This window comes from Osmerus mordax, chromosome 25 (genome assembly GCF_038355195.1).
Source record: "Osmerus mordax isolate fOsmMor3 chromosome 25, fOsmMor3.pri, whole genome shotgun sequence".
Classification (NCBI taxonomy): Eukaryota; Metazoa; Chordata; class Actinopteri; order Osmeriformes; family Osmeridae; genus Osmerus; species Osmerus mordax.
In genome coordinates, this window is record NC_090074.1 from 10023234 (window position 1) to 10040126 (window position 16893).

The following is a 16893-nucleotide window of genomic DNA, read 5'->3' on the forward strand; positions in this document are numbered from 1 at the left end:
TCCTTCGAGCCGGATTTGAACCAGCGACCTAAGGATTTCTAACCGCGTTTGACCTACAGTCCTCCGCTCTACCAACTGAGCTATCGAAGGGTGAACGAGAGAGGGGTTTTTTCTGGCGAGGAAGGCATGCGATCCCCCATTCTCTCTCCAGTTGAGATACGAAAGAAGAAAGCCTTTGCTGACGCAACGGTCTTTCAAGCCTCTCCCTGGTGGTCTAGTGGCTAGGATTCGGCGCTTTCACCGCCGCGGCCCGGGTTCGATTCCCGGTCAGGGAACTTTAGGTTCAGCCGAAAGCTTGGTGACAGCTGGCTTTTTGCGTCCTTTGTCTCAAAGTAAGGCGTGCCACCAAGTCACGCTGTGTAGTTTGAACACACAGCTCACGCAGGGACTCGAAAGCTGGACCCTCAAGATTAAAAGCTTCCTCAAAGTGAGGTACATGAGAGAGAGTCAAAGGGAGAGAGAGTCTTGCGCATGTAAATCTCCTCGCCCACACGAACCCTTAAGGATCGTATGGCGAATCCCTGGCAAGTGTAGCGGGGTTTGCTCGTTGAAGAATGGAAATACTTCGCCAGTCGTCAGCATTAGTGAACACGCACCCGTCCAAATACCTTTGACAATGGATTTGTTCAAGTAAGGACAATATGGATCGTATGAAGGAGTTAGATTTTGAACTTGTTATGAGATTGGTTTCAATGAACAGCTGCAGGGGTCACGAGACTGAGTCTGCGTGATCTCAGTCAGGTTGCAATTAGAATTGGGTTTTTGGGGACTTGTTCTGTGGAATCGTTCAGCTAGTGTTGCACAGGCACTAATCTCGTTGAATCCCAGGAGAAGCTTGGCGACGTCCATTGGAACGTCAATCCTGATGGCGTTCACGCCATAGTTGGTACTCTGAGCGCACTTTGCGGCACAGCGTTTGCACATCAGAGTCCACGTCAGAATGTTGCCTCCTTGCATGCACGTGGGCCTCGTGGCGCAACGGTAGCGCGTCTGACTCCAGATCAGAAGGTTGCGTGTTCAAATCACGTCGGGGTCAGCGGAGATTATGTGTGGCCCTCCATCGGGAAAAGGACGTCTTTCTTGCGGACGCAGTGAGAGCTCACTCTTTTACAGAACTGGCAAAATCAAGCTCTGATTGCTTTCCCTCAAAGTGAGTCATGCCACCACTTCTAGGCAGGGCAAAGAAAAGCCATTCAAAGGTTGTGGGTTGGAGTCCCACCAGAGTCGTTGTCTTTGCTTCCCAAACTCCCGTTGACAGATCACAGGAAGAGTTATTAGTATGGCCGCTCCTCCTCCTCTTCATCATGGGGAGTTTTGGCCCACGTCTCCCAGCGTTTCCTTCCATTTTTTCGAGTCCTGGTCCCGTGGAGACAGGGTCTCTGTGGCGCAATTGGTTAGCGCGTTCGGCTGTTAACCGAAAGGATGGTGGTTCGAGCCCACCCAGGGACGAGTGTTTTCTTGTTTGAAAACCTTAAAGCACCTACCCGAAGAGAAAACAGCAGCCTGAGCCCGTCGTGGAGCGCCAAGCAAGGCGCCGTGGCTTAGTTGGTCAAAGCGCCTGTCTAGTAAACAGGAGATCCTGAGTTCAAATCTCAGCGGTGCCTTTTCTGGCGCAAGAGGAAGCCAAGCGCTCCCTGGTGGTAGGTTCATTTGAAAGCTTAGCCTTGCAACTTGGCCCTCATCTTTGACAGTGAGCGAGCAGAGTGAGCCCGAGGAAGCAGAGCTCTCCCTGGTGGTCTAGTGGCTAGGATTCGGCGCTCTCACCGCCGCGGCCCGGGTTCGATTCCCGGTCAGGGAAACCTGTTTTGAGACCTCTTTTAAAATGGGGGCGGGTTTCCCTGCCGGTAGAGTAGCCTTGCTGTCGGATAGGCAATATTTGACCCCAAAACATCCCTCCTTCGAGCCGGATTTGAACCAGCGACCTAAGGATTTCTAACCGCGTTTGACCTACAGTCCTCCGCTCTACCAACTGAGCTATCGAAGGGTGAACGAGAGAGGGTTTTTTTCTGGCGAGGAAGGCATGCGATCCCCCATTCTCTCTCCAGTTGAGATACGAAAGAAGAAAGCCTTTGCTGACGCAACGGTCTTTCGAGCCTCTCCCTGGTGGTCTAGTGGCTAGGATTCGGCGCTTTCACCGCCGCGGCCCGGGTTCGATTCCCGGTCAGGGAACTTTAGGTTCAGCCGAAAGCTTGGTGACAGCTGGCTTTTTGCGTCCTTTGTCTCAAAGTAAGGCGTGCCACCAAGTCACGCTGTGTAGTTTGAACACACAGCTCACGCAGGGACTCGAAAGCTGGACCCTCAAGATTAAAAGCTTCCTCAAAGTGAGGTACATGAGAGAGAGTCAAAGGTGGACCGCTCCGACAGGGTTTGAACGCACGCCGCCCGAACAGGGACTTGAACCCTGGACCCTCAGATTAAAAGTCTGATGCTCTGCCGACTGAGCTATCCGGGCTCTGGAAGGACGGAAAACACAGGGTGTTTCGTGGAACTTGCGCATGTAAATCTCCTCGCCCACACGAACCCTTAAGGATCGTATGGCGAATCCCTGGCAAGTGTAGCGGGGTTTGCTCGTTGAAGAATGGAAATACTTCGCCAGTCGTCAGCATTAGTGAACACGCACCCGTCCAAATACCTTTGACAATGGATTTGTTCAAGTAAGGACAATATGGATCGTATGAAGGAGTTAGATTTTGAACTTGTTATGAGATTGGTTTCAATGAACAGCTGCAGGGGTCACGAGACTGAGTCTGCGTGATCTCAGTCAGGTTGCAATTAGAATTGGGTTTTTGGGGACTTGTTCTGTGGAATCGTTCAGCTAGTGTTGCACAGGCACTAATCTCGTTGAATCCCAGGAGAAGCTTGGCGACGTCCATTGGAACGTCAATCCTGATGGCGTTCACGCCATAGTTGGTACTCTGAGCGCACTTTGCGGCACAGCGTTTGCACATCAGAGTCCACGTCAGAATGTTGCCTCCTTGCATGCACGTGGGCCTCGTGGCGCAACGGTAGCGCGTCTGACTCCAGGTCAGAAGGTTGCGTGTTCAAATCACGTCGGGGTCAGCGGAGATTATGTGTGGCCCTCCATCGGGAAAAGGACGTCTTTCTTGCGGACGCAGTGAGAGCTCACTCTTTTACAGAACTGGCAAAATCAAGCTCTGATTGCTTTCCCTCAAAGTGAGTCATGCCACCACTTCTAGGCAGGGCAAAGAAAAGCCATTCAAAGGTTGTGGGTTGGAGTCCCACCAGAGTCGTTGTCTTTGCTTCCCAAACTCCCGTTGACAGATCACAGGAAGAGTTATTAGTATGGCCGCTCCTCCTCCTCTTCATCATGGGGAGTTTTGGCCCACGTCTCCCAGCGTTTCCTTCCATTTTTTCGAGTCCTGGTCCCGTGGAGACAGGGTCTCTGTGGCGCAATTGGTTAGCGCGTTCGGCTGTTAACCGAAAGGATGGTGGTTCGAGCCCACCCAGGGACGAGTGTTTTCTTGTTTGAAAACCTTAAAGCACCTACCCGAAGAGAAAACAGCAGCCTGAGCCCGTCGTGGAGCGCCAAGCAAGGCGCCGTGGCTTAGTTGGTCAAAGCGCCTGTCTAGTAAACAGGAGATCCTGAGTTCAAATCTCAGCGGTGCCTTTTCTGGCGCAAGAGGAAGCCAAGCGCTCCCTGGTGGTAGGTTCATTTGAAAGCTTAGCCTTGCAACTTGGCCCTCATCTTTGACAGTGAGCGAGCAGAGTGAGCCCGAGGAAGCAGAGCTCTCCCTGGTGGTCTAGTGGCTAGGATTCGGCGCTCTCACCGCCGCGGCCCGGGTTCGATTCCCGGTCAGGGAAACCTGTTTTGAGACCTCTTTTAAAATGGGGGCGGGTTTCCCTGCCGGTAGAGTAGCCTTGCTGTCGGATAGGCAATATTTGACCCCAAAACATCCCTCCTTCGAGCCGGATTTGAACCAGCGACCTAAGGATTTCTAACCGCGTTTGACCTACAGTCCTCCGCTCTACCAACTGAGCTATCGAAGGGTGAACGAGAGAGGGGTTTTTTCTGGCGAGGAAGGCATGCGATCCCCCATTCTCTCTCCAGTTGAGATACGAAAGAAGAAAGCCTTTGCTGACGCAACGGTCTTTCGAGCCTCTCCCTGGTGGTCTAGTGGCTAGGATTCGGCGCTTTCACCGCCGCGGCCCGGGTTCGATTCCCGGTCAGGGAACTTTAGGTTCAGCCGAAAGCTTGGTGACAGCTGGCTTTTTGCGTCCTTTGTCTCAAAGTAAGGCGTGCCACCAAGTCACGCTGTGTAGTTTGAACACACAGCTCACGCAGGGACTCGAAAGCTGGACCCTCAAGATTAAAAGCTTCCTCAAAGTGAGGTACATGAGAGAGAGTTAAAGGTGGACCGCTCCGACAGGGTTTGAACGCACGCCGCCCGAACAGGGACTTGAACCCTGGACCCTCAGATTAAAAGTCTGATGCTCTGCCGACTGAGCTATCCGGGCTCTGGAAGGACCGAAAACACAGGGTGTTTCGTGGAACTTGCGCATGTAAATCTCCTCGCCCACACGAACCCTTAAGGATCGTATGGCGAATCCTTGGCAAGTGTAGCAGGGTTGGCTCGTTGAAGAATGGAAATACTTCGCCGGTCGTCAGCATTAGTGAACACGCACCCGTCCAAATACCTTTGACAATGGATTTGTTCAAGTAAGGACAATATGGATCGTATGAAGGAGTTAGATTTTGAACTTGTTATGAGATTGGTTTCAATGAACAGCTGCAGGGGTCACGAGACTGAGTCTGCGTGATCTCAGTCAGGTTGCAATTAGAATTGGGTTTTTGGGGACTTGTTCTGTGGAATCGTTCAGGTAGTGTTGCACAGGCACTAATCTCGTTGAATCCCAGGAGAAGCTTGGCGACGTCCATTGGAACGTCAATCCTGATGGCGTTCACGCCATAGTTGGTACTCTGAGCGCACTTTGCGGCACAGCGTTTGCACATCAGAGTCCACGTCAGAATGTTGCCTCCTTGCATGCACGTGGGCCTCGTGGCGCAACGGTAGCGCGTCTGACTCCAGATCAGAAGGTTGCGTGTTCAAATCACGTCGGGGTCAGCGGAGATTATGTGTGGCCCTCCATCGGGAAAAGGACGTCTTTCTTGCGGACGCAGTGAGAGCTCACTCTTTTACAGAACTGGCAAAATCAAGCTCTGATTGCTTTCCCTCAAAGTGAGTCATGCCACCACTTCTAGGCAGGGCAAAGAAAAGCCATTCAAAGGTTGTGGGTTGGAGTCCCACCAGAGTCGTTGTCTTTGCTTCCCAAACTCCCGTTGACAGATCACAGGAAGAGTTATTAGTATGGCCGCTCCTCCTCCTCTTCATCATGGGGAGTTTTGGCCCACGTCTCCCAGCGTTTCCTTCCATTTTTTCGAGTCCTGGTCCCGTGGAGACAGGGTCTCTGTGGCGCAATTGGTTAGCGCGTTCGGCTGTTAACCGAAAGGATGATGGTTCGAGCCCACCCAGGGACGAGTGTTTTCTTGTTTGAAAACCTTAAAGCACCTACCCGAAGAGAAAACAGCAGCCTGAGCCCGTCGTGGAGCGCCAAGCAAGGCGCCGTGGCTTAGTTGGTCAAAGCGCCTGTCTAGTAAACAGGAGATCCTGAGTTCAAATCTCAGCGGTGCCGTTTCTGGCGCAAGAGGAAGCCAAGCGCTCCCTGGTGGTAGGTTCATTTGAAAGCTTAGCCTTGCAACTTGGCCCTCATCTTTGACAGTGAGCGAGCAGAGTGAGCCCGAGGAAGCAGAGCTCTCCCTGGTGGTCTAGTGGCTAGGATTCGGCGCTCTCACCGCCGCGGCCCGGGTTCGATTCCCGGTCAGGGAAACCTGTTTTGAGACCTCTTTTAAAATGGGGGCGGGTTTCCCTGCCGGTAGAGTAGCCTTGCTGTCGGATAGGCAATATTTGACCCCAAAACATCCCTCCTTCGAGCCGGATTTGAACCAGCGACCTAAGGATTTCTAACCGCGTTTGACCTACAGTCCTCCGCTCTACCAACTGAGCTATCGAAGGGTGAACGAGAGAGGGGTTTTTTCTGGCGAGGAAGGCATGCGATCCCCCATTCTCTCTCCAGTTGAGATACGAAAGAATAAAGCCTTTGCTGACGCAACGGTCTTTCGAGCCTCTCCCTGGTGGTCTAGTGGCTAGGATTCGGCGCTTTCACCGCCGCGGCCCGGGTTCGATTCCCGGTCAGGGAACTTTAGGTTCAGCCGAAAGCTTGGTGACAGCTGGCTTTTTGCGTCCTTTGTCTCAAAGTAAGGCGTGCCACCAAGTCACGCTGTGTAGTTTGAACACACAGCTCACGCAGGGACTCGAAAGCTGGACCCTCAAGATTAAAAGCTTCCTCAAAGTGAGGTACATGAGAGAGAGTCAAAGGTGGACCGCTCCGACAGGGTTTGAACGCACGCCGCCCGAACAGGGACTTGAACCCTGGACCCTCAGATTAAAAGTCTGATGCTCTGCCGACTGAGCTATCCGGGCTCTGGAAGGACGGAAAACACAGGGTGTTTCGTGGAACTTGCGCATGTAAATCTCCTCGCCCACACGAACCCTTAAGGATCGTATGGCGAATCCCTGGCAAGTGTAGCGGGGTTTGCTCGTTGAAGAATGGAAATACTTCGCCAGTCGTCAGCATTAGTGAACACGCACCCGTCCAAATACCTTTGACAATGGATTTGTTCAAGTAAGGACAATATGGATCGTATGAAGGAGTTAGATTTTGAACTTGTTATGAGATTGGTTTCAATGAACAGCTGCAGGGGTCACGAGACTGAGTCTGCGTGATCTCAGTCAGGTTGCAATTAGAATTGGGTTTTTGGGGACTTGTTCTGTGGAATCGTTCAGCTAGTGTTGCACAGGCACTAATCTCGTTGAATCCCAGGAGAAGCTTGGCGACGTCCATTGGAACGTCAATCCTGATGGCGTTCACGCCATAGTTGGTACTCTGAGCGCACTTTGCGGCACAGCGTTTGCACATCAGAGTCCACGTCAGAATGTTGCCTCCTTGCATGCACGTGGGCCTCGTGGCGCAACGGTAGCGCGTCTGACTCCAGATCAGAAGGTTGCGTGTTCAAATCACGTCGGGGTCAGCGGAGATTATGTGTGGCCCTCCATCGGGAAAAGGACGTCTTTCTTGCGGACGCAGTGAGAGCTCACTCTTTTACAGAACTGGCAAAATCAAGCTCTGATTGCTTTCCCTCAAAGTGAGTCATGCCACCACTTCTAGGCAGGGCAAAGAAAAGCCATTCAAAGGTTGTGGGTTGGAGTCCCACCAGAGTCGTTGTCTTTGCTTCCCAAACTCCCGTTGACAGATCACAGGAAGAGTTATTAGTATGGCCGCTCCTCCTCCTCTTCATCATGGGGAGTTTTGGCCCACGTCTCCCAGCGTTTCCTTCCATTTTTTCGAGTCCTGGTCCCGTGGAGACAGGGTCTCTGTGGCGCAATTGGTTAGCGCGTTCGGCTGTTAACCGAAAGGATGGTGGTTCGAGCCCACCCAGGGACGAGTGTTTTCTTGTTTGAAAACCTTAAAGCACCTACCCGAAGAGAAAACAGCAGCCTGAGCCCGTCGTGGAGCGCCAAGCAAGGCGCCGTGGCTTAGTTGGTCAAAGCGCCTGTCTAGTAAACAGGAGATCCTGAGTTCAAATCTCAGCGGTGCCTTTTCTGGCGCAAGAGGAAGCCAAGCGCTCCCTGGTGGTAGGTTCATTTGAAAGCTTAGCCTTGCAACTTGGCCCTCATCTTTGACAGTGAGCGAGCAGAGTGAGCCCGAGGAAGCAGAGCTCTCCCTGGTGGCCTAGTGGCTAGGATTCGGCGCTCTCACCGCCGCGGCCCGGGTTCGATTCCCGGTCAGGGAAACCTGTTTTGAGACCTCTTTTAAAATGGGGGCGGGTTTCCCTGCCGGTAGAGTAGCCTTGCTGTCGGATAGGCAATATTTGACCCCAAAACATCCCTCCTTCGAGCCGGATTTGAACCAGCGACCTAAGGATTTCTAACCGCGTTTGACCTACAGTCCTCCGCTCTACCAACTGAGCTATCGAAGGGTGAACGAGAGAGGGGTTTTTTCTGGCGAGGAAGGCATGCGATCCCCCATTCTCTCTCCAGTTGAGATACGAAAGAAGAAAGCCTTTGCTGACGCATCGGTCTTTCAAGCCTCTCCCTGGTGGTCTAGTGGCTAGGATTCGGCGCTTTCACCGCCGAGGCCCGGGTTCGATTCCCGGTCAGGGAACTTTAGGTTCAGCCGAAAGCTTGGTGACAGCTGGCTTTTTGCGTCCTTTGTCTCAAAGTAAGGCGTGCCACCAAGTCACGCTGTGTAGTTTGAACACACAGCTCACGCAGGGACTCGAAAGCTGGACCCTCAAGATTAAAAGCTTCCTCAAAGTGAGGTACATGAGAGAGAGTTAAAGGTGGACCGCTCCGACAGGGTTTGAACGCACGCCGCCCGAACAGGGACTTGAACCCTGGACCCTCAGATTAAAAGTCTGATGCTCTGCCGACTGAGCTATCCGGGCTCTGGAAGGACCGAAAACACAGGGTGTTTCGTGGAACTTGCGCATGTAAATCTCCTCGCCCACACGAACCCTTAAGGATCGTATGGCGAATCCTTGGCAAGTGTAGCAGGGTTGGCTCGTTGAAGAATGGAAATACTTCGCCAGTCGTCAGCATTAGTGAACACGCACCCGTCCAAATACCTTTGACAATGGATTTGTTCAAGTAAGGACAATATGGATCGTATGAAGGAGTTAGATTTTGAACTTGTTATGAGATTGGTTTCAATGAACAGCTGCAGGGGTCACGAGACTGAGTCTGCGTGATCTCAGTCAGGTTGCAATTAGAATTGGGTTTTTGGGGACTTGTTCTGTGGAATCGTTCAGGTAGTGTTGCACAGGCACTAATCTCGTTGAATCCCAGGAGAAGCTTGGCGACGTCCATTGGAACGTCAATCCTGATGGCGTTCACGCCATAGTTGGTACTCTGAGCGCACTTTGCGGCACAGCGTTTGCACATCAGAGTCCACGTCAGAATGTTGCCTCCTTGCATGCACGTGGGCCTCGTGGCGCAACGGTAGCGCGTCTGACTCCAGATCAGAAGGTTGCGTGTTCAAATCACGTCGGGGTCAGCGGAGATTATGTGTGGCCCTCCATCGGGAAAAGGACGTCTTTCTTGCGGACGCAGTGAGAGCTCACTCTTTTACAGAACTGGCAAAATCAAGCTCTGATTGCTTTCCCTCAAAGTGAGTCATGCCACCACTTCTAGGCAGGGCAAAGAAAAGCCATTCAAAGGTTGTGGGTTGGAGTCCCACCAGAGTCGTTGTCTTTGCTTCCCAAACTCCCGTTGACAGATCACAGGAAGAGTTATTAGTATGGCCGCTCCTCCTCCTCTTCATCATGGGGAGTTTTGGCCCACGTCTCCCAGCGTTTCCTTCCATTTTTTCGAGTCCTGGTCCCGTGGAGACAGGGTCTCTGTGGCGCAATTGGTTAGCGCGTTCGGCTGTTAACCGAAAGGATGATGGTTCGAGCCCACCCAGGGACGAGTGTTTTCTTGTTTGAAAACCTTAAAGCACCTACCCGAAGAGAAAACAGCAGCCTGAGCCCGTCGTGGAGCGCCAAGCAAGGCGCCGTGGCTTAGTTGGTCAAAGCGCCTGTCTAGTAAACAGGAGATCCTGAGTTCAAATCTCAGCGGTGCCTTTTCTGGCGCAAGAGGAAGCCAAGCGCTCCCTGGTGGTAGGTTCATTTGAAAGCTTAGCCTTGCAACTTGGCCCTCATCTTTGACAGTGAGCGAGCAGAGTGAGCCCGAGGAAGCAGAGCTCTCCCTGGTGGTCTAGTGGCTAGGATTCGGCGCTCTCACCGCCGCGGCCCGGGTTCGATTCCCGGTCAGGGAAACCTGTTTTGAGACCTCTTTTAAAATGGGGGCGGGTTTCCCTGCCGGTAGAGTAGCCTTGCTGTCGGATAGGCAATATTTGACCCCAAAACATCCCTCCTTCGAGCCGGATTTGAACCAGCGACCTAAGGATTTCTAACCGCGTTTGACCTACAGTCCTCCGCTCTACCAACTGAGCTATCGAAGGGTGAACGAGAGAGGGGTTTTTTCTGGCGAGGAAGGCATGCGATCCCCCATTCTCTCTCCAGTTGAGATACGAAAGAATAAAGCCTTTGCTGACGCAACGGTCTTTCGAGCCTCTCCCTGGTGGTCTAGTGGCTAGGATTCGGCGCTTTCACCGCCGCGGCCCGGGTTCGATTCCCGGTCAGGGAACTTTAGGTTCAGCCGAAAGCTTGGTGACAGCTGGCTTTTTGCGTCCTTTGTCTCAAAGTAAGGCGTGCCACCAAGTCACGCTGTGTAGTTTGAACACACAGCTCACGCAGGGACTCGAAAGCTGGACCCTCAAGATTAAAAGCTTCCTCAAAGTGAGGTACATGAGAGAGAGTCAAAGGTGGACCGCTCCGACAGGGTTTGAACGCACGCCGCCCGAACAGGGACTTGAACCCTGGACCCTCAGATTAAAAGTCTGATGCTCTGCCGACTGAGCTATCCGGGCTCTGGAAGGACGGAAAACACAGGGTGTTTCGTGGAACTTGCGCATGTAAATCTCCTCGCCCACACGAACCCTTAAGGATCGTATGGCGAATCCCTGGCAAGTGTAGCGGGGTTTGCTCGTTGAAGAATGGAAATACTTCGCCAGTCGTCAGCATTAGTGAACACGCACCCGTCCAAATACCTTTGACAATGGATTTGTTCAAGTAAGGACAATATGGATCGTATGAAGGAGTTAGATTTTGAACTTGTTATGAGATTGGTTTCAATGAACAGCTGCAGGGGTCACGAGACTGAGTCTGCGTGATCTCAGTCAGGTTGCAATTAGAATTGGGTTTTTGGGGACTTGTTCTGTGGAATCGTTCAGGTAGTGTTGCACAGGCACTAATCTCGTTGAATCCCAGGAGAAGCTTGGCGACGTCCATTGGAACGTCAATCCTGATGGCGTTCACGCCATAGTTGGTACTCTGAGCGCACTTTGCGGCACAGCGTTTGCACATCAGAGTCCACGTCAGAATGTTGCCTCCTTGCATGCACGTGGGCCTCGTGGCGCAACGGTAGCGCGTCTGACTCCAGATCAGAAGGTTGCGTGTTCAAATCACGTCGGGGTCAGCGGAGATTATGTGTGGCCCTCCATCGGGAAAAGGACGTCTTTCTTGCGGACGCAGTGAGAGCTCACTCTTTTACAGAACTGGCAAAATCAAGCTCTGATTGCTTTCCCTCAAAGTGAGTCATGCCACCACTTCTAGGCAGGGCAAAGAAAAGCCATTCAAAGGTTGTGGGTTGGAGTCCCACCAGAGTCGTTGTCTTTGCTTCCCAAACTCCCGTTGACAGATCACAGGAAGAGTTATTAGTATGGCCGCTCCTCCTCCTCTTCATCATGGGGAGTTTTGGCCCACGTCTCCCAGCGTTTCCTTCCATTTTTTCGAGTCCTGGTCCCGTGGAGACAGGGTCTCTGTGGCGCAATTGGTTAGCGCGTTCGGCTGTTAACCGAAAGGATGGTGGTTCGAGCCCACCCAGGGACGAGTGTTTTCTTGTTTGAAAACCTTAAAGCACCTACCCGAAGAGAAAACAGCAGCCTGAGCCCGTCGTGGAGCGCCAAGCAAGGCGCCGTGGCTTAGTTGGTCAAAGCGCCTGTCTAGTAAACAGGAGATCCTGAGTTCAAATCTCAGCGGTGCCTTTTCTGGCGCAAGAGGAAGCCAAGCGCTCCCTGGTGGTAGGTTCATTTGAAAGCTTAGCCTTGCAACTTGGCCCTCATCTTTGACAGTGAGCGAGCAGAGTGAGCCCGAGGAAGCAGAGCTCTCCCTGGTGGTCTAGTGGCTAGGATTCGGCGCTCTCACCGCCGCGGCCCGGGTTCGATTCCCGGTCAGGGAAACCTGTTTTGAGACCTCTTTTAAAATGGGGGCGGGTTTCCCTGCCGGTAGAGTAGCCTTGCTGTCGGATAGGCAATATTTGACCCCAAAACATCCCTCCTTCGAGCCGGATTTGAACCAGCGACCTAAGGATTTCTAACCGCGTTTGACCTACAGTCCTCCGCTCTACCAACTGAGCTATCGAAGGGTGAACGAGAGAGGGGTTTTTTCTGGCGAGGAAGGCATGCGATCCCCCATTCTCTCTCCAGTTGAGATACGAAAGAATAAAGCCTTTGCTGACGCAACGGTCTTTCGAGCCTCTCCCTGGTGGTCTAGTGGCTAGGATTCGGCGCTTTCACCGCCGCGGCCCGGGTTCGATTCCCGGTCAGGGAACTTTAGGTTCAGCCGAAAGCTTGGTGACAGCTGGCTTTTTGCGTCCTTTGTCTCAAAGTAAGGCGTGCCACCAAGTCACGCTGTGTAGTTTGAACACACAGCTCACGCAGGGACTCGAAAGCTGGACCCTCAAGATTAAAAGCTTCCTCAAAGTGAGGTACATGAGAGAGAGTCAAAGGTGGACCGCTCCGACAGGGTTTGAACGCACGCCGCCCGAACAGGGACTTGAACCCTGGACCCTCAGATTAAAAGTCTGATGCTCTGCCGACTGAGCTATCCGGGCTCTGGAAGGACGGAAAACACAGGGTGTTTCGTGGAACTTGCGCATGTAAATCTCCTCGCCCACACGAACCCTTAAGGATCGTATGGCGAATCCCTGGCAAGTGTAGCGGGGTTTGCTCGTTGAAGAATGGAAATACTTCGCCAGTCGTCAGCATTAGTGAACACGCACCCGTCCAAATACCTTTGACAATGGATTTGTTCAAGTAAGGACAATATGGATCGTATGAAGGAGTTAGATTTTGAACTTGTTATGAGATTGGTTTCAATGAACAGCTGCAGGGGTCACGAGACTGAGTCTGCGTGATCTCAGTCAGGTTGCAATTAGAATTGGGTTTTTGGGGACTTGTTCTGTGGAATCGTTCAGGTAGTGTTGCACAGGCACTAATCTCGTTGAATCCCAGGAGAAGCTTGGCGACGTCCATTGGAACGTCAATCCTGATGGCGTTCACGCCATAGTTGGTACTCTGAGCGCACTTTGCGGCACAGCGTTTGCACATCAGAGTCCACGTCAGAATGTTGCCTCCTTGCATGCACGTGGGCCTCGTGGCGCAACGGTAGCGCGTCTGACTCCAGATCAGAAGGTTGCGTGTTCAAATCACGTCGGGGTCAGCGGAGATTATGTGTGGCCCTCCATCGGGAAAAGGACGTCTTTCTTGCGGACGCAGTGAGAGCTCACTCTTTTACAGAACTGGCAAAATCAAGCTCTGATTGCTTTCCCTCAAAGTGAGTCATGCCACCACTTCTAGGCAGGGCAAAGAAAAGCCATTCAAAGGTTGTGGGTTGGAGTCCCACCAGAGTCGTTGTCTTTGCTTCCCAAACTCCCGTTGACAGATCACAGGAAGAGTTATTAGTATGGCCGCTCCTCCTCCTCTTCATCATGGGGAGTTTTGGCCCACGTCTCCCAGCGTTTCCTTCCATTTTTTCGAGTCCTGGTCCCGTGGAGACAGGGTCTCTGTGGCGCAATTGGTTAGCGCGTTCGGCTGTTAACCGAAAGGATGGTGGTTCGAGCCCACCCAGGGACGAGTGTTTTCTTGTTTGAAAACCTTAAAGCACCTACCCGAAGAGAAAACAGCAGCCTGAGCCCGTCGTGGAGCGCCAAGCAAGGCGCCGTGGCTTAGTTGGTCAAAGCGCCTGTCTAGTAAACAGGAGATCCTGAGTTCAAATCTCAGCGGTGCCTTTTCTGGCGCAAGAGGAAGCCAAGCGCTCCCTGGTGGTAGGTTCATTTGAAAGCTTAGCCTTGCAACTTGGCCCTCATCTTTGACAGTGAGCGAGCAGAGTGAGCCCGAGGAAGCAGAGCTCTCCCTGGTGGCCTAGTGGCTAGGATTCGGCGCTCTCACCGCCGCGGCCCGGGTTCGATTCCCGGTCAGGGAAACCTGTTTTGAGACCTCTTTTAAAATGGGGGCGGGTTTCCCTGCCGGTAGAGTAGCCTTGCTGTCGGATAGGCAATATTTGACCCCAAAACATCCCTCCTTCGAGCCGGATTTGAACCAGCGACCTAAGGATTTCTAACCGCGTTTGACCTACAGTCCTCCGCTCTACCAACTGAGCTATCGAAGGGTGAACGAGAGAGGGGTTTTTTCTGGCGAGGAAGGCATGCGATCCCCCATTCTCTCTCCAGTTGAGATACGAAAGAAGAAAGCCTTTGCTGACGCAACGGTCTTTCAAGCCTCTCCCTGGTGGTCTAGTGGCTAGGATTCGGCGCTTTCACCGCCGCGGCCCGGGTTCGATTCCCGGTCAGGGAACTTTAGGTTCAGCCGAAAGCTTGGTGACAGCTGGCTTTTTGCGTCCTTTGTCTCAAAGTAAGGCGTGCCACCAAGTCACGCTGTGTAGTTTGAACACACAGCTCACGCAGGGACTCGAAAGCTGGACCCTCAAGATTAAAAGCTTCCATTGCTTCCTCAAAGTGAGGTACATGAGAGAGAGTCAAAGGTGGACCGCTCCGACAGGGTTTGAACGCACGCCGCCCGAACAGGGACTTGAACCCTGGACCCTCAGATTAAAAGTCTGATGCTCTGCCGACTGAGCTATCCGGGCTCTGGAAGGACGGAAAACACAGGGTGTTTCGTGGAACTTGCGCATGTAAATCTCCTCGCCCACACGAACCCTTAAGGATCGTATGGCGAATCCCTGGCAAGTGTAGCGGGGTTTGCTCGTTGAAGAATGGAAATACTTCGCCAGTCGTCAGCATTAGTGAACACGCACCCGTCCAAATACCTTTGACAATGGATTTGTTCAAGTAAGGACAATATGGATCGTATGAAGGAGTTAGATTTTGAACTTGTTATGAGATTGGTTTCAATGAACAGCTGCAGGGGTCACGAGACTGAGTCTGCGTGATCTCAGTCAGGTTGCAATTAGAATTGGGTTTTTGGGGACTTGTTCTGTGGAATCGTTCAGGTAGTGTTGCACAGGCACTAATCTCGTTGAATCCCAGGAGAAGCTTGGCGACGTCCATTGGAACGTCAATCCTGATGGCGTTCACGCCATAGTTGGTACTCTGAGCGCACTTTGCGGCACAGCGTTTGCACATCAGAGTCCACGTCAGAATGTTGCCTCCTTGCATGCACGTGGGCCTCGTGGCGCAACGGTAGCGCGTCTGACTCCAGATCAGAAGGTTGCGTGTTCAAATCACGTCGGGGTCAGCGGAGATTATGTGTGGCCCTCCATCGGGAAAAGGACGTCTTTCTTGCGGACGCAGTGAGAGCTCACTCTTTTACAGAACTGGCAAAATCAAGCTCTGATTGCTTTCCCTCAAAGTGAGTCATGCCACCACTTCTAGGCAGGGCAAAGAAAAGCCATTCAAAGGTTGTGGGTTGGAGTCCCACCAGAGTCGTTGTCTTTGCTTCCCAAACTCCCGTTGACAGATCACAGGAAGAGTTATTAGTATGGCCGCTCCTCCTCCTCTTCATCATGGGGAGTTTTGGCCCACGTCTCCCAGCGTTTCCTTCCATTTTTTCGAGTCCTGGTCCCGTGGAGACAGGGTCTCTGTGGCGCAATTGGTTAGCGCGTTCGGCTGTTAACCGAAAGGATGGTGGTTCGAGCCCACCCAGGGACGAGTGTTTTCTTGTTTGAAAACCTTAAAGCACCTACCCGAAGAGAAAACAGCAGCCTGAGCCCGTCGTGGAGCGCCAAGCAAGGCGCCGTGGCTTAGTTGGTCAAAGCGCCTGTCTAGTAAACAGGAGATCCTGAGTTCAAATCTCAGCGGTGCCTTTTCTGGCGCAAGAGGAAGCCAAGCGCTCCCTGGTGGTAGGTTCATTTGAAAGCTTAGCCTTGCAACTTGGCCCTCATCTTTGACAGTGAGCGAGCAGAGTGAGCCCGAGGAAGCAGAGCTCTCCCTGGTGGCCTAGTGGCTAGGATTCGGCGCTCTCACCGCCGCGGCCCGGGTTCGATTCCCGGTCAGGGAAACCTGTTTTGAGACCTCTTTTAAAATGGGGGCGGGTTTCCCTGCCGGTAGAGTAGCCTTGCTGTCGGATAGGCAATATTTGACCCCAAAACATCCCTCCTTCGAGCCGGATTTGAACCAGCGACCTAAGGATTTCTAACCGCGTTTGACCTACAGTCCTCCGCTCTACCAACTGAGCTATCGAAGGGTGAACGAGAGAGGGGTTTTTTCTGGCGAGGAAGGCATGCGATCCCCCATTCTCTCTCCAGTTGAGATACGAAAGAAGAAAGCCTTTGCTGACGCAACGGTCTTTCGAGCCTCTCCCTGGTGGTCTAGTGGCTAGGATTCGGCGCTTTCACCGCCGCGGCCCGGGTTCGATTCCCGGTCAGGGAACTTTAGGTTCAGCCGAAAGCTTGGTGACAGCTGGCTTTTTGCGTCCTTTGTCTCAAAGTAAGGCGTGCCACCAAGTCACGCTGTGTAGTTTGAACACACAGCTCACGCAGGGACTCGAAAGCTGGACCCTCAAGATTAAAAGCTTCCATTGCTTCCTCAAAGTGAGAGAGTCAAAGGTGGACCGCTCCGACAGGGTTTGAACGCACGCCGCCCGAACAGGGACTTGAACCCTGGACCCTCAGATTAAAAGTCTGATGCTCTGCCGACTGAGCTATCCGGGCTCTGGAAGGACGGAAAACACAGGGTGTTTCGTGGAACTTGCGCATGTAAATCTCCTCGCCCACACGAACCCTTAAGGATCGTATGGCGAATCCCTGGCAAGTGTAGCGGGGTTTGCTCGTTGAAGAATGGAAATACTTCGCCAGTCGTCAGCATTAGTGAACACGCACCCGTCCAAATACCTTTGACAATGGATTTGTTCAAGTAAGGACAATATGGATCGTATGAAGGAGTTAGATTTTGAACTTGTTATGAGATTGGTTTCAAT

At 52.6% G+C, this 16893-nt stretch overlaps 53 non-coding genes across 53 annotated transcripts; 36 read left to right on the forward strand and 17 right to left on the reverse strand.

The window, feature by feature from the left end:
* trnay-gua (transfer RNA tyrosine (anticodon GUA)) lies at nt 1-90 on the reverse strand. Its single transcript is given in 2 exon segments — nt 1-36; nt 54-90. It is a non-coding gene; the product is annotated as a tRNA-Tyr (tRNA).
* Nucleotides 91-203: 113 nt separating this feature from the next.
* On the forward strand, nt 204-275 carry trnae-uuc (transfer RNA glutamic acid (anticodon UUC)). Its single transcript has one exon. It is a non-coding gene; the product is annotated as a tRNA-Glu (tRNA).
* Nucleotides 276-964: 689 nt separating this feature from the next.
* On the forward strand, nt 965-1036 carry trnaw-cca (transfer RNA tryptophan (anticodon CCA)). The gene has a single exon. It is a non-coding gene; the product is annotated as a tRNA-Trp (tRNA).
* A 339-nt stretch (nt 1037-1375) lies between these two features.
* trnan-guu (transfer RNA asparagine (anticodon GUU)) lies at nt 1376-1449 on the forward strand. Its single transcript has one exon. It is a non-coding gene; the product is annotated as a tRNA-Asn (tRNA).
* An 81-nt stretch (nt 1450-1530) lies between these two features.
* trnat-agu (transfer RNA threonine (anticodon AGU)) lies at nt 1531-1604 on the forward strand. Its single transcript has one exon. It is a non-coding gene; the product is annotated as a tRNA-Thr (tRNA).
* Nucleotides 1605-1726: 122 nt separating this feature from the next.
* On the forward strand, nt 1727-1798 carry trnae-cuc (transfer RNA glutamic acid (anticodon CUC)). Its single transcript has one exon. It is a non-coding gene; the product is annotated as a tRNA-Glu (tRNA).
* Nucleotides 1799-1894: 96 nt separating this feature from the next.
* On the reverse strand, nt 1895-1984 carry trnay-gua (transfer RNA tyrosine (anticodon GUA)). The gene is given in 2 exon segments: nt 1895-1930; nt 1948-1984. It is a non-coding gene; the product is annotated as a tRNA-Tyr (tRNA).
* A 113-nt stretch (nt 1985-2097) lies between these two features.
* trnae-uuc (transfer RNA glutamic acid (anticodon UUC)) lies at nt 2098-2169 on the forward strand. Its single transcript has one exon. It is a non-coding gene; the product is annotated as a tRNA-Glu (tRNA).
* A 210-nt stretch (nt 2170-2379) lies between these two features.
* Nucleotides 2380-2452, reverse strand: trnak-uuu (transfer RNA lysine (anticodon UUU)). Its single transcript has one exon. It is a non-coding gene; the product is annotated as a tRNA-Lys (tRNA).
* Nucleotides 2453-2988: 536 nt separating this feature from the next.
* Nucleotides 2989-3060, forward strand: trnaw-cca (transfer RNA tryptophan (anticodon CCA)). Its single transcript has one exon. It is a non-coding gene; the product is annotated as a tRNA-Trp (tRNA).
* Nucleotides 3061-3399: 339 nt separating this feature from the next.
* Nucleotides 3400-3473, forward strand: trnan-guu (transfer RNA asparagine (anticodon GUU)). Its single transcript has one exon. It is a non-coding gene; the product is annotated as a tRNA-Asn (tRNA).
* An 81-nt stretch (nt 3474-3554) lies between these two features.
* trnat-agu (transfer RNA threonine (anticodon AGU)) lies at nt 3555-3628 on the forward strand. Its single transcript has one exon. It is a non-coding gene; the product is annotated as a tRNA-Thr (tRNA).
* Nucleotides 3629-3750: 122 nt separating this feature from the next.
* On the forward strand, nt 3751-3822 carry trnae-cuc (transfer RNA glutamic acid (anticodon CUC)). The gene has a single exon. It is a non-coding gene; the product is annotated as a tRNA-Glu (tRNA).
* A 96-nt stretch (nt 3823-3918) lies between these two features.
* On the reverse strand, nt 3919-4008 carry trnay-gua (transfer RNA tyrosine (anticodon GUA)). The gene is given in 2 exon segments: nt 3919-3954; nt 3972-4008. It is a non-coding gene; the product is annotated as a tRNA-Tyr (tRNA).
* A 113-nt stretch (nt 4009-4121) lies between these two features.
* Nucleotides 4122-4193, forward strand: trnae-uuc (transfer RNA glutamic acid (anticodon UUC)). The gene has a single exon. It is a non-coding gene; the product is annotated as a tRNA-Glu (tRNA).
* A 210-nt stretch (nt 4194-4403) lies between these two features.
* Nucleotides 4404-4476, reverse strand: trnak-uuu (transfer RNA lysine (anticodon UUU)). Its single transcript has one exon. It is a non-coding gene; the product is annotated as a tRNA-Lys (tRNA).
* A 536-nt stretch (nt 4477-5012) lies between these two features.
* trnaw-cca (transfer RNA tryptophan (anticodon CCA)) lies at nt 5013-5084 on the forward strand. The gene has a single exon. It is a non-coding gene; the product is annotated as a tRNA-Trp (tRNA).
* Nucleotides 5085-5578: 494 nt separating this feature from the next.
* Nucleotides 5579-5652, forward strand: trnat-agu (transfer RNA threonine (anticodon AGU)). Its single transcript has one exon. It is a non-coding gene; the product is annotated as a tRNA-Thr (tRNA).
* Nucleotides 5653-5774: 122 nt separating this feature from the next.
* On the forward strand, nt 5775-5846 carry trnae-cuc (transfer RNA glutamic acid (anticodon CUC)). Its single transcript has one exon. It is a non-coding gene; the product is annotated as a tRNA-Glu (tRNA).
* A 96-nt stretch (nt 5847-5942) lies between these two features.
* Nucleotides 5943-6032, reverse strand: trnay-gua (transfer RNA tyrosine (anticodon GUA)). The gene is given in 2 exon segments: nt 5943-5978; nt 5996-6032. It is a non-coding gene; the product is annotated as a tRNA-Tyr (tRNA).
* A 113-nt stretch (nt 6033-6145) lies between these two features.
* trnae-uuc (transfer RNA glutamic acid (anticodon UUC)) lies at nt 6146-6217 on the forward strand. Its single transcript has one exon. It is a non-coding gene; the product is annotated as a tRNA-Glu (tRNA).
* Nucleotides 6218-6427: 210 nt separating this feature from the next.
* On the reverse strand, nt 6428-6500 carry trnak-uuu (transfer RNA lysine (anticodon UUU)). The gene has a single exon. It is a non-coding gene; the product is annotated as a tRNA-Lys (tRNA).
* A 536-nt stretch (nt 6501-7036) lies between these two features.
* Nucleotides 7037-7108, forward strand: trnaw-cca (transfer RNA tryptophan (anticodon CCA)). The gene has a single exon. It is a non-coding gene; the product is annotated as a tRNA-Trp (tRNA).
* Nucleotides 7109-7447: 339 nt separating this feature from the next.
* Nucleotides 7448-7521, forward strand: trnan-guu (transfer RNA asparagine (anticodon GUU)). The gene has a single exon. It is a non-coding gene; the product is annotated as a tRNA-Asn (tRNA).
* Nucleotides 7522-7602: 81 nt separating this feature from the next.
* Nucleotides 7603-7676, forward strand: trnat-agu (transfer RNA threonine (anticodon AGU)). The gene has a single exon. It is a non-coding gene; the product is annotated as a tRNA-Thr (tRNA).
* Nucleotides 7677-7966: 290 nt separating this feature from the next.
* On the reverse strand, nt 7967-8056 carry trnay-gua (transfer RNA tyrosine (anticodon GUA)). The gene is given in 2 exon segments: nt 7967-8002; nt 8020-8056. It is a non-coding gene; the product is annotated as a tRNA-Tyr (tRNA).
* Nucleotides 8057-8169: 113 nt separating this feature from the next.
* Nucleotides 8170-8241, forward strand: trnae-uuc (transfer RNA glutamic acid (anticodon UUC)). Its single transcript has one exon. It is a non-coding gene; the product is annotated as a tRNA-Glu (tRNA).
* A 210-nt stretch (nt 8242-8451) lies between these two features.
* Nucleotides 8452-8524, reverse strand: trnak-uuu (transfer RNA lysine (anticodon UUU)). The gene has a single exon. It is a non-coding gene; the product is annotated as a tRNA-Lys (tRNA).
* Nucleotides 8525-9060: 536 nt separating this feature from the next.
* Nucleotides 9061-9132, forward strand: trnaw-cca (transfer RNA tryptophan (anticodon CCA)). Its single transcript has one exon. It is a non-coding gene; the product is annotated as a tRNA-Trp (tRNA).
* Nucleotides 9133-9626: 494 nt separating this feature from the next.
* Nucleotides 9627-9700, forward strand: trnat-agu (transfer RNA threonine (anticodon AGU)). Its single transcript has one exon. It is a non-coding gene; the product is annotated as a tRNA-Thr (tRNA).
* A 122-nt stretch (nt 9701-9822) lies between these two features.
* Nucleotides 9823-9894, forward strand: trnae-cuc (transfer RNA glutamic acid (anticodon CUC)). Its single transcript has one exon. It is a non-coding gene; the product is annotated as a tRNA-Glu (tRNA).
* Nucleotides 9895-9990: 96 nt separating this feature from the next.
* Nucleotides 9991-10080, reverse strand: trnay-gua (transfer RNA tyrosine (anticodon GUA)). The gene is given in 2 exon segments: nt 9991-10026; nt 10044-10080. It is a non-coding gene; the product is annotated as a tRNA-Tyr (tRNA).
* Nucleotides 10081-10193: 113 nt separating this feature from the next.
* trnae-uuc (transfer RNA glutamic acid (anticodon UUC)) lies at nt 10194-10265 on the forward strand. The gene has a single exon. It is a non-coding gene; the product is annotated as a tRNA-Glu (tRNA).
* A 210-nt stretch (nt 10266-10475) lies between these two features.
* Nucleotides 10476-10548, reverse strand: trnak-uuu (transfer RNA lysine (anticodon UUU)). Its single transcript has one exon. It is a non-coding gene; the product is annotated as a tRNA-Lys (tRNA).
* Nucleotides 10549-11084: 536 nt separating this feature from the next.
* Nucleotides 11085-11156, forward strand: trnaw-cca (transfer RNA tryptophan (anticodon CCA)). The gene has a single exon. It is a non-coding gene; the product is annotated as a tRNA-Trp (tRNA).
* Nucleotides 11157-11495: 339 nt separating this feature from the next.
* Nucleotides 11496-11569, forward strand: trnan-guu (transfer RNA asparagine (anticodon GUU)). The gene has a single exon. It is a non-coding gene; the product is annotated as a tRNA-Asn (tRNA).
* Nucleotides 11570-11650: 81 nt separating this feature from the next.
* On the forward strand, nt 11651-11724 carry trnat-agu (transfer RNA threonine (anticodon AGU)). Its single transcript has one exon. It is a non-coding gene; the product is annotated as a tRNA-Thr (tRNA).
* Nucleotides 11725-11846: 122 nt separating this feature from the next.
* On the forward strand, nt 11847-11918 carry trnae-cuc (transfer RNA glutamic acid (anticodon CUC)). Its single transcript has one exon. It is a non-coding gene; the product is annotated as a tRNA-Glu (tRNA).
* A 96-nt stretch (nt 11919-12014) lies between these two features.
* trnay-gua (transfer RNA tyrosine (anticodon GUA)) lies at nt 12015-12104 on the reverse strand. Its single transcript is given in 2 exon segments — nt 12015-12050; nt 12068-12104. It is a non-coding gene; the product is annotated as a tRNA-Tyr (tRNA).
* A 113-nt stretch (nt 12105-12217) lies between these two features.
* trnae-uuc (transfer RNA glutamic acid (anticodon UUC)) lies at nt 12218-12289 on the forward strand. Its single transcript has one exon. It is a non-coding gene; the product is annotated as a tRNA-Glu (tRNA).
* Nucleotides 12290-12499: 210 nt separating this feature from the next.
* On the reverse strand, nt 12500-12572 carry trnak-uuu (transfer RNA lysine (anticodon UUU)). The gene has a single exon. It is a non-coding gene; the product is annotated as a tRNA-Lys (tRNA).
* Nucleotides 12573-13108: 536 nt separating this feature from the next.
* Nucleotides 13109-13180, forward strand: trnaw-cca (transfer RNA tryptophan (anticodon CCA)). Its single transcript has one exon. It is a non-coding gene; the product is annotated as a tRNA-Trp (tRNA).
* A 339-nt stretch (nt 13181-13519) lies between these two features.
* On the forward strand, nt 13520-13593 carry trnan-guu (transfer RNA asparagine (anticodon GUU)). Its single transcript has one exon. It is a non-coding gene; the product is annotated as a tRNA-Asn (tRNA).
* Nucleotides 13594-13674: 81 nt separating this feature from the next.
* trnat-agu (transfer RNA threonine (anticodon AGU)) lies at nt 13675-13748 on the forward strand. Its single transcript has one exon. It is a non-coding gene; the product is annotated as a tRNA-Thr (tRNA).
* A 290-nt stretch (nt 13749-14038) lies between these two features.
* Nucleotides 14039-14128, reverse strand: trnay-gua (transfer RNA tyrosine (anticodon GUA)). Its single transcript is given in 2 exon segments — nt 14039-14074; nt 14092-14128. It is a non-coding gene; the product is annotated as a tRNA-Tyr (tRNA).
* A 113-nt stretch (nt 14129-14241) lies between these two features.
* trnae-uuc (transfer RNA glutamic acid (anticodon UUC)) lies at nt 14242-14313 on the forward strand. The gene has a single exon. It is a non-coding gene; the product is annotated as a tRNA-Glu (tRNA).
* A 219-nt stretch (nt 14314-14532) lies between these two features.
* trnak-uuu (transfer RNA lysine (anticodon UUU)) lies at nt 14533-14605 on the reverse strand. Its single transcript has one exon. It is a non-coding gene; the product is annotated as a tRNA-Lys (tRNA).
* A 536-nt stretch (nt 14606-15141) lies between these two features.
* Nucleotides 15142-15213, forward strand: trnaw-cca (transfer RNA tryptophan (anticodon CCA)). Its single transcript has one exon. It is a non-coding gene; the product is annotated as a tRNA-Trp (tRNA).
* Nucleotides 15214-15552: 339 nt separating this feature from the next.
* Nucleotides 15553-15626, forward strand: trnan-guu (transfer RNA asparagine (anticodon GUU)). The gene has a single exon. It is a non-coding gene; the product is annotated as a tRNA-Asn (tRNA).
* An 81-nt stretch (nt 15627-15707) lies between these two features.
* Nucleotides 15708-15781, forward strand: trnat-agu (transfer RNA threonine (anticodon AGU)). The gene has a single exon. It is a non-coding gene; the product is annotated as a tRNA-Thr (tRNA).
* Nucleotides 15782-16071: 290 nt separating this feature from the next.
* On the reverse strand, nt 16072-16161 carry trnay-gua (transfer RNA tyrosine (anticodon GUA)). The gene is given in 2 exon segments: nt 16072-16107; nt 16125-16161. It is a non-coding gene; the product is annotated as a tRNA-Tyr (tRNA).
* Nucleotides 16162-16274: 113 nt separating this feature from the next.
* On the forward strand, nt 16275-16346 carry trnae-uuc (transfer RNA glutamic acid (anticodon UUC)). Its single transcript has one exon. It is a non-coding gene; the product is annotated as a tRNA-Glu (tRNA).
* A 208-nt stretch (nt 16347-16554) lies between these two features.
* trnak-uuu (transfer RNA lysine (anticodon UUU)) lies at nt 16555-16627 on the reverse strand. Its single transcript has one exon. It is a non-coding gene; the product is annotated as a tRNA-Lys (tRNA).
* Nucleotides 16628-16893: the final 266 nt, after the last annotated feature.